Source organism: Somniosus microcephalus, unplaced genomic scaffold (genome assembly GCF_052327205.1).
Source record: "Somniosus microcephalus isolate GS21.2 unplaced genomic scaffold, FLI_Smic_1.0 scaffold236, whole genome shotgun sequence".
Taxonomy (NCBI): domain Eukaryota; kingdom Metazoa; phylum Chordata; class Chondrichthyes; order Squaliformes; family Somniosidae; genus Somniosus; species Somniosus microcephalus.
The window spans coordinates 303,906-318,492 of NW_028225423.1; positions in this window are offsets into that span (position 1 = coordinate 303,906).

Below are 14,587 nucleotides of genomic sequence, written 5' to 3' on the forward strand. Positions count from 1 at the left end.
AACCCTGGCTGGTTCCCCCTCTCTCTAACTCAGGGGTCACTGGATAGTGATCAGGAGCTGGAACCCGGGCTGGTTTCCCCTCTCTCTAACCCAGGGGTTAATGGACAATGATCAGGAGCAGGAACTCTCGCTGATTTCCCTCTCTCTCTAACCAGGGGTCACTGGATAGTGATCAGGAGCATGAACCCTGGCTGATTTCACCTGTCTCTCTAACCCAGGGGTCACTGGACAATGATCAGGAGCAGGAACCCTGGCTGATTTCCCCTCTCTCTAACCCAGGAGTCACTGGACAGTGATCAGGAGCAGGAACCCTGGCTGGTTCCCCCTCTCTCTAACCCAGGGGTCACTGGACTGTAATCAGGAGCAGGAACCCTGGCTGATTTCCCCTCTCTCTAACCCAGGGTTCACTGGACTGTAATCAGGAGCTGGAACCCGGGCTGATTTCCCCTCTCTCTATCCCAGGGGTCACTGGACTGTGATCAGGAGCAGGAACCCTGGCTGATTTCCTCTCTCTCTAACTCAGGGGTCACTGGGCAGTGATCAGCAGCAGGAACCCTGGCTGATTGCCCTCTCTCTCTAAACCAGGGGTCACTGGACTGTGATCAGGAGCAGGAACCCGGGCTGATTTCCCCTCTCTCTAACCCAGGGGTCACTGGGCAGTGATCAGGAGCAGGAACCCTGGCTGATTTCCCCTCTCTCTAACCCAGGGGTCACTGGGCAGTGATCAGGAGCAGAAACCCTGGCTGATTTCCCCTCTCTAACCCAGGGGTCACTGGACAGTGATCAGGAGCAGGAACCCTGGCTGAATTCCCCTCTCTCTCTAACCCAGGGGTCACTGGGCAGTGATCAGGAGCAGGAACCCTGGCTGAATTCCCCTCTCTCTCTAACCCAGGGTTCACTGGGCAGTGATCAGGAGCAGGAACACTGGCTGATTTCCCTCTCTCTCTCTAACCCAGGGGTCACTGGGCAGTGATCAGGAGCAGGAATCCTGGCTGATTTCACCTCTCTCTAACCCAGGGGTCAGTGGATAGTGATCAGGAGCATGAACCCTGGCTGATTTCCCCTCTCTCTAACCCAGGGTTCACTGGACTGTGATCAGGAGCAGGAATCCTGGCTGATTTCCCTCTCTCTCTAACCCAGGGGTCAGTGGATAGTGATCAGGAGCATGAACCCTGGCTGATTTCCCCTCTCTCTAACCCAGGGGTCACTGGACTGTGATCAGGAGCATGAACCCTGGCTGATTTCCCTCTCTCTCTAACCCAGGGTTCACTGTGCAGTGATCAGGAGCAGGAACCCTGGCTGATTTCCCTCTCTCTCTAACCCAGGGGTCACTGGGCAGTGATCAGGAGCTGGAACCCCGGCTGATTTTCCCTCTCTCTAACCCAGGGGTCACTGGACTGTGATCAGGAGCATGAACCCTGGCTGATTTCGCTCTCTCTCTAACCCAGGGGTCACTGGACTGTGATCAGGAGCAGGAACCCTGGCTGATTTCCCTCTCTCTCTAACCCAGGGGTCACTGGACTGTGATCAGGAGCAGGAACCCTGGCTGATTTCCCCTCTCTCTAACCCAGGGATCTCTGGATAGTGATCAGGAGCAGGAACCCTGGCTGATTTCCCCTCTCTCTAACCCAGGGGTCACTGGGCAGTGATCAGGAGCAGGAACCCTGGCTGATTTCACCTCTCTCTCTAACCCAGGGGTCACTGGACAGTGATCAGGAGCAGGAACCCTGGCTGATTTCCCTCTCTCTCTAACCCAGGGGTCACTGGGCAGTGATCAGGAGCAGGAACCCTGGCTGATTTCACCTCTCTCTCTAACCCAGGGGTCACTGGACAGCGATCAGGAGCAGGAACCCTGGCTGATTTCCCTCTCTCTCTAACCCAGGGGTCACTGGGCAGTGATCAGGAGCAGGAACCCTGGCTGATTTCCCCTCTCTCTCTAACCCAGGGGTCACTGGACAGTGATCAGGAGCAGGAACCCTGGCTGATTTCCCCTCTCTCTCTAACCCAGGGGTCACTGGACAGTGATCAGGAGCAGGAACCCTGGCTGGTTCCCCCTCTCTCTAACTCAGGGGTCACTGGATAGTGATCAGGAGCTGGAACCCGGGCTGGTTTCCCCTCTCTCTAACCCAGGGGTTAATGGACAATGATCAGGAGCAGGAACTCTCGCTGATTTCCCTCTCTCTCTTACCAGGGGTCACTGGATAGTGATCAGGAGCATGAACCCAGGCTGATTTCACCTGTCTCTCTAACCCAGGGGTCACTGGACAATGATCAGGAGCAGGAACCCTGGCTGATTTCCCCTCTCTCTAACCCAGGAGTCACTGGACAGTGATCAGGAGCAGGAACCCTGGCTGGTTCCCCCTCTCTCTAACCCAGGGGTCACTGGACTGTAATCAGGAGCAGGAACCCTGGCTGATTTCCCCTCTCTCTAAACCAGGGTTCACTGGACTGTAATCAGGAGCTGGAACCCAGGCTGATTTCCCCTCTCTCTAACCCAGGAGTCACTGGACAGTGATCAGGAGCACGAACCCTGGCTGATTTCCCTCTCTCTCTCACCCAGGTGTCACTGGACTGTGATCAGGAGCAGGAACCCTGGCTGATTTCCCTCTCTCTCTATCCCAGGGGTCACTGGACTGTGATCAGGAGCAGGAACCCCAGCTGATTTCCCCTCTCTCTAACCCAGGGGTCACTGGGCAGTGATCAGGAGCAGAAACCCAGGCTGATTTCACCTGTCTCTCTAACCCAGGGGTCACTGGACAATGATCAGGAGCAGGAACCCTGGCTGATTTCCCCTCTCTCTAACCCAGGAGTCACTGGACAGTGATCAGGAGCAGGAACCCTGGCTGGTTCCCCCTCTCTCTAACCCAGGGGTCACTGGACTGTAATCAGGAGCAGGAACCCTGGCTGATTTCCCCTCTCTCTAAACCAGGGTTCTCTGGACTGTAATCAGGAGCTGGAACCCAGGCTGATTTCCCCTCTCTCTAACCCAGGAGTCATTGGACAGTGATCAGGAGCACGAACCCTGGCTGATTTCCCTCTCTCTCTCACCCAGGTGTCACTGGACTGTGATCAGGAGCAGGAACCCTGGCTGATTTCCCTCTCTCTCTATCCCAGGGGTCACTGGACTGTGATCAGGAGCAGGAACCCCAGCTGATTTCCTCTCTCTCTAACTCAGGGGTCACTGGGCAGTGATCAGCAGCAGGAACCCAGGCTGATTGCCCTCTCTCTCTAAACCAGGGGTCACTGGACTGTGATCAGGAGCAGGAACCCTGGCTGATTTCCCCTCTCTCTAACCCAGGGGTCACTGGGCAGTGATCAGGAGCAGGAACCCTGGCTGATTTCCCCTCTCTCTAACCCAGGGGTCACTGGGCAGTGATCAGGAGCAGAAACCCTGGCTGATTTCCCCTCTCTAACCCAGGGGTCACTGGACAGTGATCAGGAGCAGGAACCCTGGCTGAATTCCCCTCTCTCTCTAACCCAGGGGTCACTGGGCAGTGATCAGGAGCAGGAACCCAGGCTGATTTCCACTCTCTCTCACCCAGGGTTCACTGGGCAGTGATCAGGAGCAGGAACACTGGCTGATTTCCCTCTCTCTCTAACCCAGGGGTCACTGGGCAGTGATCAGGAGCAGGAATCCTGGCTGATTTCACCTCTCTCTAACCCAGGGGTCAGTGGATAGTGATCAGGAGCAAGAACCCTGGCTGATTTCCCCTCTCTCTAACCCAGGGTTCACTGGACTGTGATCAGGAGCAGGAATCCTGGCTGATTTCCCTCTCTCTCTAACCCAGGGGTCAGTGGATAGTGATCAGGAGCATGAACCCTGGCTGATTTCCCCTCTCTCTAACCCAGGGGTCACTGGACTGTGATCAGGAGCATGAACCCTGGCTGATTTCCCTCTCTCTCTAACCCAGGGTTCACTGTGCAGTGATCAGGAGCAGGAACCCTGGCTGATTTCCCTCTCTCTCTAACCCAGGGGTCACTGGGCAGTGATCAGGAGCTGGAACCCCGGCTGATTTTCCCTCTCTCTAACCCAGGGGTCACTGGACTGTGATCAGGAGCATGAACCCTGGCTGATTTCGCTCTCTCTCTAACCCAGGGGTCACTGGACTGTGATCAGGAGCAGGAACCCTGGCTGATTTCCCTCTCTCTCTAACCCAGGGGTCACTGGACTGTGATCAGGAGCAGGAACCCTGGCTGATTTCCCCTCTCTCTAACCCAGGGATCTCTGGATAGTGATCAGGAGCAGGAACCCTGGCTGATTTCCCCTCTCTAACCCAGGAGTCACTGGACAGTGATCAGGAGCATGAACCCTGGCTGATTTCCCCTCTCTCTCTAACCCAGGGGTCACTGGACTGTGATCAGGAGCAGGAACCCAGGCTGATTTCCACTCTCTCAACCCAGGGTTCACTGGACAATGATCAGGAGCAGGAACCCTGGCTGATTTCCCCTCTCTCTAACCCAGGGGTCACTGGGCAGTGATCAGGAGCAGGAACCCTGGCTGATTTCACCTCTCTCTCTAACCCAGGGGTCACTGGACAGTGATCAGGAGCAGGAACCCTGGCTGATTTCCCTCTCTCTCTAACCCAGGGGTCACTGGGCAGTGATCAGGAGCAGGAACCCTGGCTGATTTCACCTCTCTCTCTAACCCAGGGGTCACTGGACAGTGATCAGGAGCAGGAACCCTGGCTGATTTCCCTCTCTCTCTAACCCAGGGGTCACTGGGCAGTGATCAGGAGCAGGAACCCTGGCTGATTTCCCCTCTCTCTAACCCAGGGGTCACTGGGCAGTGATCAGGAGCAGGAACCCTGGCTGATTTCCCCTCTCTCTAACCCAGGGGTCACTGGACAGCGATCAGGAGCAGGAACCCTGGCTGATTCCCCCTCTCTCCAAGCCAGTGGTCATTGGGCAGTGATCAGGAGCAGGTACCCTGGCTGATTTCCCCTCTCTCTCTAACCCAGGGGTCACTGGACTGTGATCAGGAGCAGGAACCCTGGCTGATTTCACCTCTCTCTCTAACCCAGGGGTCACTGGACAGTGATCAGGAGCAAGAACCCTGGCTGATTTCCCCTCTCTCTAACCCAGGGGTCACTGGACAATGATCAGGAGCAGGAACCCTGGCTGATTTCCCCTCTCTCTAACTCAGGGGTCACTGGACAGTGATCAGGAGCAGGAACCCTGGCTGATTTCCCCTCTCTCTAACCCAGGGGTCACTGGACAATGATCAGGAGCAGGAACCCAGGCTGAATTCCCCGCTCTCTAACCCAGTGGTCACTGGTCAGTGATCAGGAGCAGGAACCCTGGCTGATTTCCTCCTCTCTCTAACCCAGGAGTCACTGGGCATTGATCAGGAGCAGGAACCCCGGCTCATTTCCCCCTCTCTCTAAACCAGGGGTCACTGGGCAGTGATCAGGAGCAGGAACCCTGGCTGATTTCCCCTCTTTCCAACCCAGGGGTCACTGGGCAGTGATCAGGAGCAGGAACCCTGGCTGATTTCCCCTCTTTCCAACCCAGTGGTCACTGGTCAGTGATCAGGAGCAGGAACCCTGGCTGATTTCCTCCTCTCTCTAACCCACGAGTCACTGGGCAGTGATCAGGAGCAGGAACCCCGGCTGATTTCCCCCTCTCTCTAACCCAGGGGTCACTGGACAGTGATCAGGAGCAGGAACCCTGGCTGATTTCCCTCTCTCTCTAACCCAGGGGTCACTGGGCAGTGATCAGGAGCAGGAACCCTGGCTGATTTCCCCTCTCTCTAACCCAGGGGTCACTGGGCAGTGATCAGGAGCAGGAACCCTGGCTGATTTCCCCTCTCTCTAACCCAGGGGTCACTGGACAGCGATCAGGAGCAGGAACCCTGGCTGATTCCCCCTCTCTCTAAGCCAGTGGTCATTGGGCAGTGATCAGGAGCAGGTACCCTGGCTGATTTCCCCTCTCTCTCTAACCCAGGGGTCACTGGACTGTGATCAGGAGCAGGAACCCTGGCTGATTTCACCTCTCTCTCTAACCCAGGGGTCACTGGACAGTGATCAGGAGCAAGAACCCTGGCTGATTTCCCCTCTCTCTAACCCAGGGGTCACTGGACAATGATCAGGAGCAGGAACCCTGGCTGATTTCCCCTCTCTCTAACTCAGGGGTCACTGGACAGTGATCAGGAGCAGGAACCCTGGCTGATTTCCCCTCTCTCTAACCCAGGGGTCACTGGACAATGATCAGGAGCAGGAACCCTGGCTGAATTCCCCGCTCTCTAACCCAGTGGTCACTGGTCAGTGATCAGGAGCAGGAACCCTGGCTGATTTCCTCCTCTCTCTAACCCAGGAGTCACTGGGCAGTGATCAGGAGCAGGAACCCCGGCTGATTTCCCCCTCTCTCTAAACCAGGGGTCACTGGGCAGTGATCAGGAGCAGGAACCCTGGCTGATTTCCCCTCTTTCCAACCCAGGGGTCACTGGGCAGTGATCAGGAGCAGGAACCCTGGCTGATTTCCCCTCTCTCTAACCCAGGAGTCACTGGACAGTAATCAGGAGCAGGAACCCTGGCTGATTTCCCATCTCTCTCTAACCCATGGGTCACTGGACAGTGATCAGGAGCAGGAATCCTGGCTGATTTCCCATCTCTCTAACACAGAGATCACTGGATAGTGATCAGGAGCGGGATAAGCATGGGATTGATCCGGGGCAATGGGGAGTGAGCGTGGCAGTAGGATTAGTTTGTGATTGATACAGGGCTAGAGGAGAGAGCTGGGCAGTGGGATTAGTTTGGGATTGATACAGGGCTATGGGGAGAGAGGGTGCAGTGGGATTAGTTTGGATATAACACAGGGCTATGGGGAGAGAGCAGGGCAGTGGAAATAGTTTGTGATTGATACAGGGCTATGGGGAGAAAGCAGGGCAGTGGGATTAGTTTGGGGATTGATACAGGGCTATGGGGTGAGAGCAGGGCAGTCTGATTAGTTTGGGATTGATACAGGGTTATCGGGAGCGAGTGAGGCATTGGGAATAGTTTGGGATTGATACAGGGCTATGGGGAGAGAGCGGTGCAGTGGGATTTGTTTGGATATAACACAGGGCTATGGGGAGAAAGCAGGGCAGTGGACTTATGTTGGGGATTGATACAGGGCTATGGGGAGAGAGCGGAGCTGTGGGATTTGTTTCGGATTGATACAGAGCTATGGGGAGAAAGCGGGGCAGTGGGATTAATTTGGGGATTGATACAGGGCTATGGGGAGAAAGCGGGGCAGTGGGATTAGTTTGGATATAACACAGGGCTATGGGGAGAAAGCGGGCAGTGGGATTTGTTTGGATATAACACAGGGCTATGGGGAGAAAGCGGGCAGTGGGCTTACGTTGGGGATTGATACAGGGCTATGGGGAGAGAGCGCGGCAGTGGGATTAGGCTGGGGACTGATACAGGGCTATGGGGAGAGAGCAGGGCAGTGGGATTAGGTTGGGGATTGATAAAGGGCTAACAGGAGAGAGCAGGGCAGTGGGATTAGTTTGGGACTGAGACAGAGGGTTGTCAAGTAGCTGTTCCCAGTCCACTTTGGACAGTTCCTGCCTTATCATATTAAAGTCGGCCTGTTGTTTGCTAAATTTCCGCACTGAACTCACGGTTAATCTGCTTTATCAAAACGTGCCTGGATCTCCTGGTATATTTCAATACTGAACCTCGGTAGATTAAATAAAAGTGTTACCGTGATTTGATTGAAATGAAGAGGAGGGATTCACATGCGGATGAATGTTGGTCTGCAGATATCTGGGTACACCTTAGAAAAATGAAGCAAATAAAAGACAATTAAAGTCTGTTCTGGGTATTCCTACTGAGATTTGAATGAATTTTAGGCCGTGAGACTCACTGTCTTATACACAGGAGAGAAGGATTACATCAAACAAAGATAATGGCCCTGAAATCATGGTCTCCGTACCAATGACTTAGGCCTTGGTAGAGGCCCCGCAAGTTCCGTGTTTCCGTCTGCGCTGTGTATGCGCTGAATCCCCGGACTTGCAATCTATCAAGGTTTGCTACAGAATCGATAGAGTAAAGCTGTCTTTAAACCAGCCCATCAAAAACTCCCAGGGCAGGAACAACACAGGTTAGATACAGAGTGAAGCTCCCTCTACACTGTCCCATCAAACACTCCCAAGGCAGGTACTGCACGGGTTAGATACAGACAAAAAGCTCCCTCTACACTGTCCCATCAAACATTCCCAAGGCAGGTGCTGCACGGGTTAGATATATATAGCAATGCTCCCTCTACACTGTCCCATCAAACACTCCCAGGACTATGGGGAGAGAACGTGGCAGTGGGGTTAGTTTGGGATTGATGCAGGGCTATGGGGAGAGAGTGGGGCAGTGGGATTAGTTTGGGATTGATTCAGGGCTATGGGGGGAGAGCAGAGCAGTGGGATTAGTTTGGGATCAAGACAGAGCTATGAGGGGAAAGCGAGGCAGTGGGATTACTTTGGGATTGATACAGGGCTTTGGGGAGAGAGCGGGGCAGTGGGATTAGATTGGGGATTGATACAGGGCTACGGGGAGTCAGCAGGGCAGTGGGATTAGTTTGGGGATTGATACAGGGTATGGGGAGAGAGCGGGGCAGTGGGATTAGTTTGGGGATTGATACAGGGCTATGGGGAGAGAGCAGGGCAGTGGGATTAGTTTGGGGATTGATACAGGGCTATGGGGAGAGAGTGGGGCAGTGGGATTAGTTTGGGATTGATTCAGGGCTATCGGGAGTGAGCGGGGCACTGGGATTAGTTTGGGATTGATACAGGACTATGGGGAGAGAGTGGGGCTTTGGGATTAGTTTTGGATTGATACAGGGCTATCGGGAGTGAGCGGGGCACTGGGATTAGTTTGGGATTGATCCAGGACTATGGGGAGAGAGTGGGGCTTTGGGATTAGTTTTGGATTGATACAGGGCTATCGGGAGTGAGCGGGGCACTGGCATTAGTTTGGGATTGATACAGGGCTATGGGGAGTGAGCGGGGCAGTGGGATTAGTTTGCGGATTGATACAGGGCTATGGGGAGAGAGCGGGGCAGTGGGATTAGTTTGGGGATTGATACAGGGCTATGGGGAGAGAGCGGGGAAGTTTGATTAGTTTGGGGATTGATACAGGGCTATGTAGAGAGCGGGGCAGTGGGATTAGTTTGGGATTGATACAGGGCTATCGGGAGAGATCGGGGCAGTGGGATTAGTTTGAGATTGATACAGGGCTATGGGGAGAGAGCGGGGTCGTGGGATTAATTTGGGATTGATACAGGGCTATGGGGAGAGATCGGGGCAGTGGGATTAGTTTGGGATTGATACAGGGCTATGGGGAGAGAGCGGGGCAGTGGGATTAGTTTGGGATTTGATACAGGGCTATGGGGTGAGAGCGGGGCAGTGTGATTTGTTTGTGATTGCGACAGGGCTATGGGGAGAGTGCGGGGCAGTGGGATTAATTTGGGATTGATACAGAGCTATGGGGAGAGAGCGGGGCAGTGGGATTAGGTTGGGGACTGATACAGGGCTATGGGGAGAGAGCGAGGCAGTGGGATTCGGTTGGCGATTGATAAAGGGCTAACAGGAGAGAGCAGGGCAGTGGGATTAGTTTGGGGCTGAGACAGAGGGTTGTCAAGTAGCTGTTCCTAGTCCACTTTGGACAGATCCTGCCTTAAAATCGGCCTGTTGTTTGCTAAATTTCCCCACTGAACTCATTGTTAATCTGCTTTATCAAAACGTGCCTGGATCTCCTGGTATATTTCAATACTGAACCTCGGTAGATTAAATAAAAGTGTTACCGTGATTTGATTTAAATGCAGAGGAGGGATTCACATGCGGATGAATGTTGGTCTGCAGATATCTGGGTACACCTTAGAAAAATGAAGCAAATAAAAGACAATTAAAGTCTGTTCTGGGTATTCTTACTGAGATTTGAATGAATTTTAGGCCGTGAGACTCACTGTCTTATACACAGGAGTGAAGGATTACATCAAACAAAGATAATGGCCCTGAAATCATGGTCTCCGTACCAACGACTTAGGCCTTGGTAGAGGCCCCGCAAGTTCCGTGTTTCCGTCTGCGCTGTGTATGTGCTGAATCCCCGGACTTGCAATCTATCAAGGTTTGCTACAGAATCGATAGAGTAAAGCTCTCTTTAAACCAGCCCATCAAAAACTCCCAGGGCAGGAACAAGACGGGTTAGATACAGAGTGAAGCTCCCTCTACACTGTCCCATCAAACACTCCCAGGACTATGGGGAGAGAACGTGGCAGTGGGGTTAGTTTGGGATTGATGCAGGGCTATGGGGAGAGAGTGGGGCAGTGGGATTAGTTTGGGATTGATTCAGGGCTATGGGGGGAGAGCAGAGCAGTGGGATTAGTTTGGGATTAAGACAGAGCTATGGGGGGAAAGCGAGGCAGTGGCATTACTTTGGGATTGATACAGGGCTATGGGGAGAGAGCGGGGCAGTGGGATTAGATTGGGGATTGATACAGGGCTATGGGGAGTCAGCTGGGCAGTGGGATTAGTTTGGGGATTGATACAGGGTATGGGGAGGGAGCGGGGCAGTGGGATTAGTTTGGGGATTGATACAGGGCTATGGGGAGAGAGCAGGGCAGTGGGATTAGTTTGGGGATTGATACAGGGCTATGGGGATATAGCGGGGCAGTGGGATTAGTTTGGGATTGATACATGGCTATGGGGAGAGAGCAGGGCGGTGGGATTAGTTTGGGATTGATACAGGGCTATGGGGAGAGAGCGGGGCATTGGGATTAGTTTGCGATTGATACAGGGCTATGGGGAGAGAGTGGGGCAGTGGGATTAGTTTGGGGATTGAAACAGGGCTCTGGGGAGAGAGCGGGGCATTGGGATTAGTTTGGGATTGATACAGGACTATGGGGAGAGAGTGGGGCTTTGGGATTAGTTTTGGATTGATACACGGCTATCGGGAGTGAGCAGGGCACTGGGATTAGTTTGGGATTGATACAGGACTATGGGGAGAGAGTGGGTCTTTGGGATTAGTTTTGGATTGATACAGGGCTATCGGGAGTGAGCGGGGCACTGGGATTAGTTTGGGATTGATACAGGGCTATGGGGAGTGAGCGGGGCAGTGGGATTAGTTTGCGGATTGATACAGGGCTATGGGGAGAGAGCGGGGCAGTGGGATTTGTTTGGGATTGATACAGGGCTATCGGGAGAGATCGGGGCAGTGGGATTAGTTTGGGATTTGATACAGGGCTATGGGGTGAGAGCGGGGCAGTGTGATTTGTTTGTGATTGCGACAGGGCTATAGGGAGAGTGCGGGGCAGTGGGATTAATTTGGGATTGATACAGAACTATGGGGAGAGAGCGGGGCAGTGGGATTAGGTTGGGGACTGATACAGGGCTATGGGGAGAGAGCGGGGCAGTGGGATTAGGTTGGGGACTGATACAGGGCTATGGGGAGAGAGCGGGGCAGTAGGATTAGGTTGGCGATTGATACAGGGCTATGGGGAGAGAGCAGGGCAGTGGGATTAGTTTGGGACTGAGACAGAGGGTTGTCAAGTAGCTGTTCCTAGTCCACTTTGGACAGATCCTGCCTTAAAATCAGCCTGTTGTTTGCTAAATTTCCCCACTGAACTCATTGTTAATCTGCTTTATCAAAACGTGCCTCGATCTCCTGGTATATTTCAATACTGAACCTCGGTAGATTAAATAAAAGTGTTACCGTGATTTGATTTAAATGCAGAGGAGGGATTCACATGCGGATGAATGTTGGTCCGCAGATGTCTGGGTACACCTTAGAAAAATGAAGCAAATAAAAGACAATTAAAGTCTGTTCTGGGTATTCTTACTGAGATTTGAATGAATTTTAGGCCGTGAGACTCACTGTCTTATACACAGGAGTGAAGGATTACATCAAACAAAGATAATGGCCCTGAAATCATGGTCTCCGTACCAACGACTTAGGCCTTGGTAGAGGCCTCGCAAGTTCCGTGTTTCCGTCTGCGCTGTGTATGCGCTGAATCCCCGGACTTGCAATCTATCAAGGTTTGCTACAGAATCGATAGAGTAAAGCTCTCTTTAAACCAGCCCATCAAAAACTCCCAGGGCAGGAACAAGACGGGTTAGATACAGAGTGAAGCTCCCTCTACACTGTCCCATCAAACACTCCCAAGGCAGGTACTGCACGGGTTAGATACAGAGTAAAGCTCCCTCTACGCTGTCCCATCAAACACTCCCAAGGCAGGTACAGCACGGGTTAGATATCGAGTAATGCTCCCTCTACACTGTCCCATCAAACACTCCCAAGGCAGGTACCGCACGGGTTAGATACAGAGTAAAGCTCCCTCTACACTGTCCCATCAAACACTCCCAGGGCAGGTACAGCACGGGTTAGATATAGAGTAAAGCTCCCTCTACACTGTCCCATCAAACACTCCCAAGGCAGGTGCTGCACGGGTTAGATACAGAGTAAAGCTCCCTCTACACTGTCCCATGAAACACTCCCAAGGCAGGTACCGCACAGGTTAGATACAGACAAAAAGCTCCCTCTACACTGTCCCATCAAACATTCCCAAGGCAGGTGCTGCACGGGTTAGATATATATAGTAATGCTCCCTCTACACTGGCCCATCAAACACTCCCAGGGCTATGGGGAGAGAACGTGGCAGTGGGGTTAGTTTGGGAATGATGCAGGGCTACGGGAGGAGAGTGGGGCAGAGGGATTAGTTTGGAATTGATGCAGGGCTATTGGGAAAAGTTTGGGATTGAGGCAGGGCTATGGGGAGAGAGTGGGGCAGTGGGATTAGTTTGCGATTGATTCAGGGCTATGGGGGGAGAGCAGGGCAGTGGGATTAGTTTGGGATCAAGACAGAGCTATGGGGGGAAAGCGAGATAGTGGGATTAGTTTGGGATTGATACAGGGCTATGGGGAGAGAGCGGGGCAGTGGGATTAGTTTGGGGGTGGTACAGGTCTATGGGGAGAGAGCGGGGCAGTGGGATTAGTTTGGGGATTGATACAGGGCTATGGGGAGAGAGCGGGGCAGTGGGATTAGTTTGGGGATTGATACAGGGCTATGGGGAGAGAGCGGGGCAGTGGGATTTGTTTGGGATTGATACAGGGCTATGGGGAGAAAGCGGGGCAGTGGAAATAGTTTGTGATTGATACAGGGCTATGGGGAGAAAGCGAGGCAGTGGGATTAGTTTGGTGATTGATACAGGGCTATGGGGAGAAAGCGGGGCAGTGGGATTAGTTTTGGGATTGATACAGGGCTATGGGGAGAAAGCGGGGCAGTGGGATTTGTTTGGTGATTGATGCAGGGCTATGGGGAGAGAGCGGGGCAGTGGGATTAGGTTGGGGACTGATACAGGGCTATGGGGAGAAAGCGGGGCAGTGGGATTAGTTTGGATATAACACAGGGCTATGGGGAGAAAGCGGGCAGTGGGATTTGTTTGGATATAACACAGGGCTATGGGGAGAAAGCGGGCAATGGGCTTACGTTGGGGATTGATACAGGGCTATGGGGAGAGAGCAGGGCAGTGGAAATAGTTTGTGATTGATACAGGGCTATGGGGAGAAAGCGGGGCAGTGGGATTAGTTTGGAGATTTATACAGGGCTATGGGGAGTGAGCGGGGCAGTGGGATTAGGTTGGGGACTGATACAGGGCTATGGGGATAGAGCGGGGCAGTGGGATTAGGTTGGGGCTTGATAAAGGGCTAACAGGAGAGAGCGGGGCAGTGGGATTAGTGTGGTGATATTTACAGGGCTATGGGGAGAGAGCGCGGCAGTGGGATTAGGCTGGGGACTGATACAGGGCTATGGGGATAGAGCGGGGCAGTGGGATTAGTGTGGTGATATTTACAGGGCTATGGGGAGAGAGCGGGGCAGTGGGATTAGGCTGGGGACTGATACAGGGCTATGGGGAGAGAGCGGGGCAGTGGGATTAGGTTGGGGATTGATACAGGGCTATGGGGAGAGAGCGGGGCAGTGGGATTAGGCTGGGGACTGATACAGGGCTATGGGGAGAGAGCGGGGCAGTGGGATTAGGTTGGCGATTGATAAAGGGCTAACAGGAGAGAGCAGGGCAGTGGGATTAGTTTGGGACTGAGACAGAGGGTTGTCAAGTAGCTGTTCCCAGTCCACTTTGGACAGATCCTGCCTTATCATATTAAAATCGGCCTGTTGTTTGCTAAATTTCCCCACTGAACTCATTGTTAATCTGCTTTATCAAAACGTGCCTGGATCTCCTGGTATATTTCAATACTGAACCTCGGTAGATTAAATAAAAGTGTTACCGTGATTTGATTTAAATGCAGAGGAGGGATTCACATGCAGTCTGCAGATATCTGGGTACACCTTAGAAATATGAAGCAAATAAAAGACAAATAAAGTCCGTTCTGGGTATTCTTACTGAGATTTGAATGAATTTTAGGCCGTGAGACTCACTGTCTTATACACAGGAGTGAAGGATTACATCAAACAAAGATAATGGCCCTGAAATCATGGTCTCCGTACCAACGACTTAGGCCTTGGTAGAGGCCCCGCAAGTTCCGTGTTTCCGTCTGCGCTGTGTATGCGCTGAATCCCCGGACTTGCAATCTATCAAGGTTTGCTACAGAATCGATAG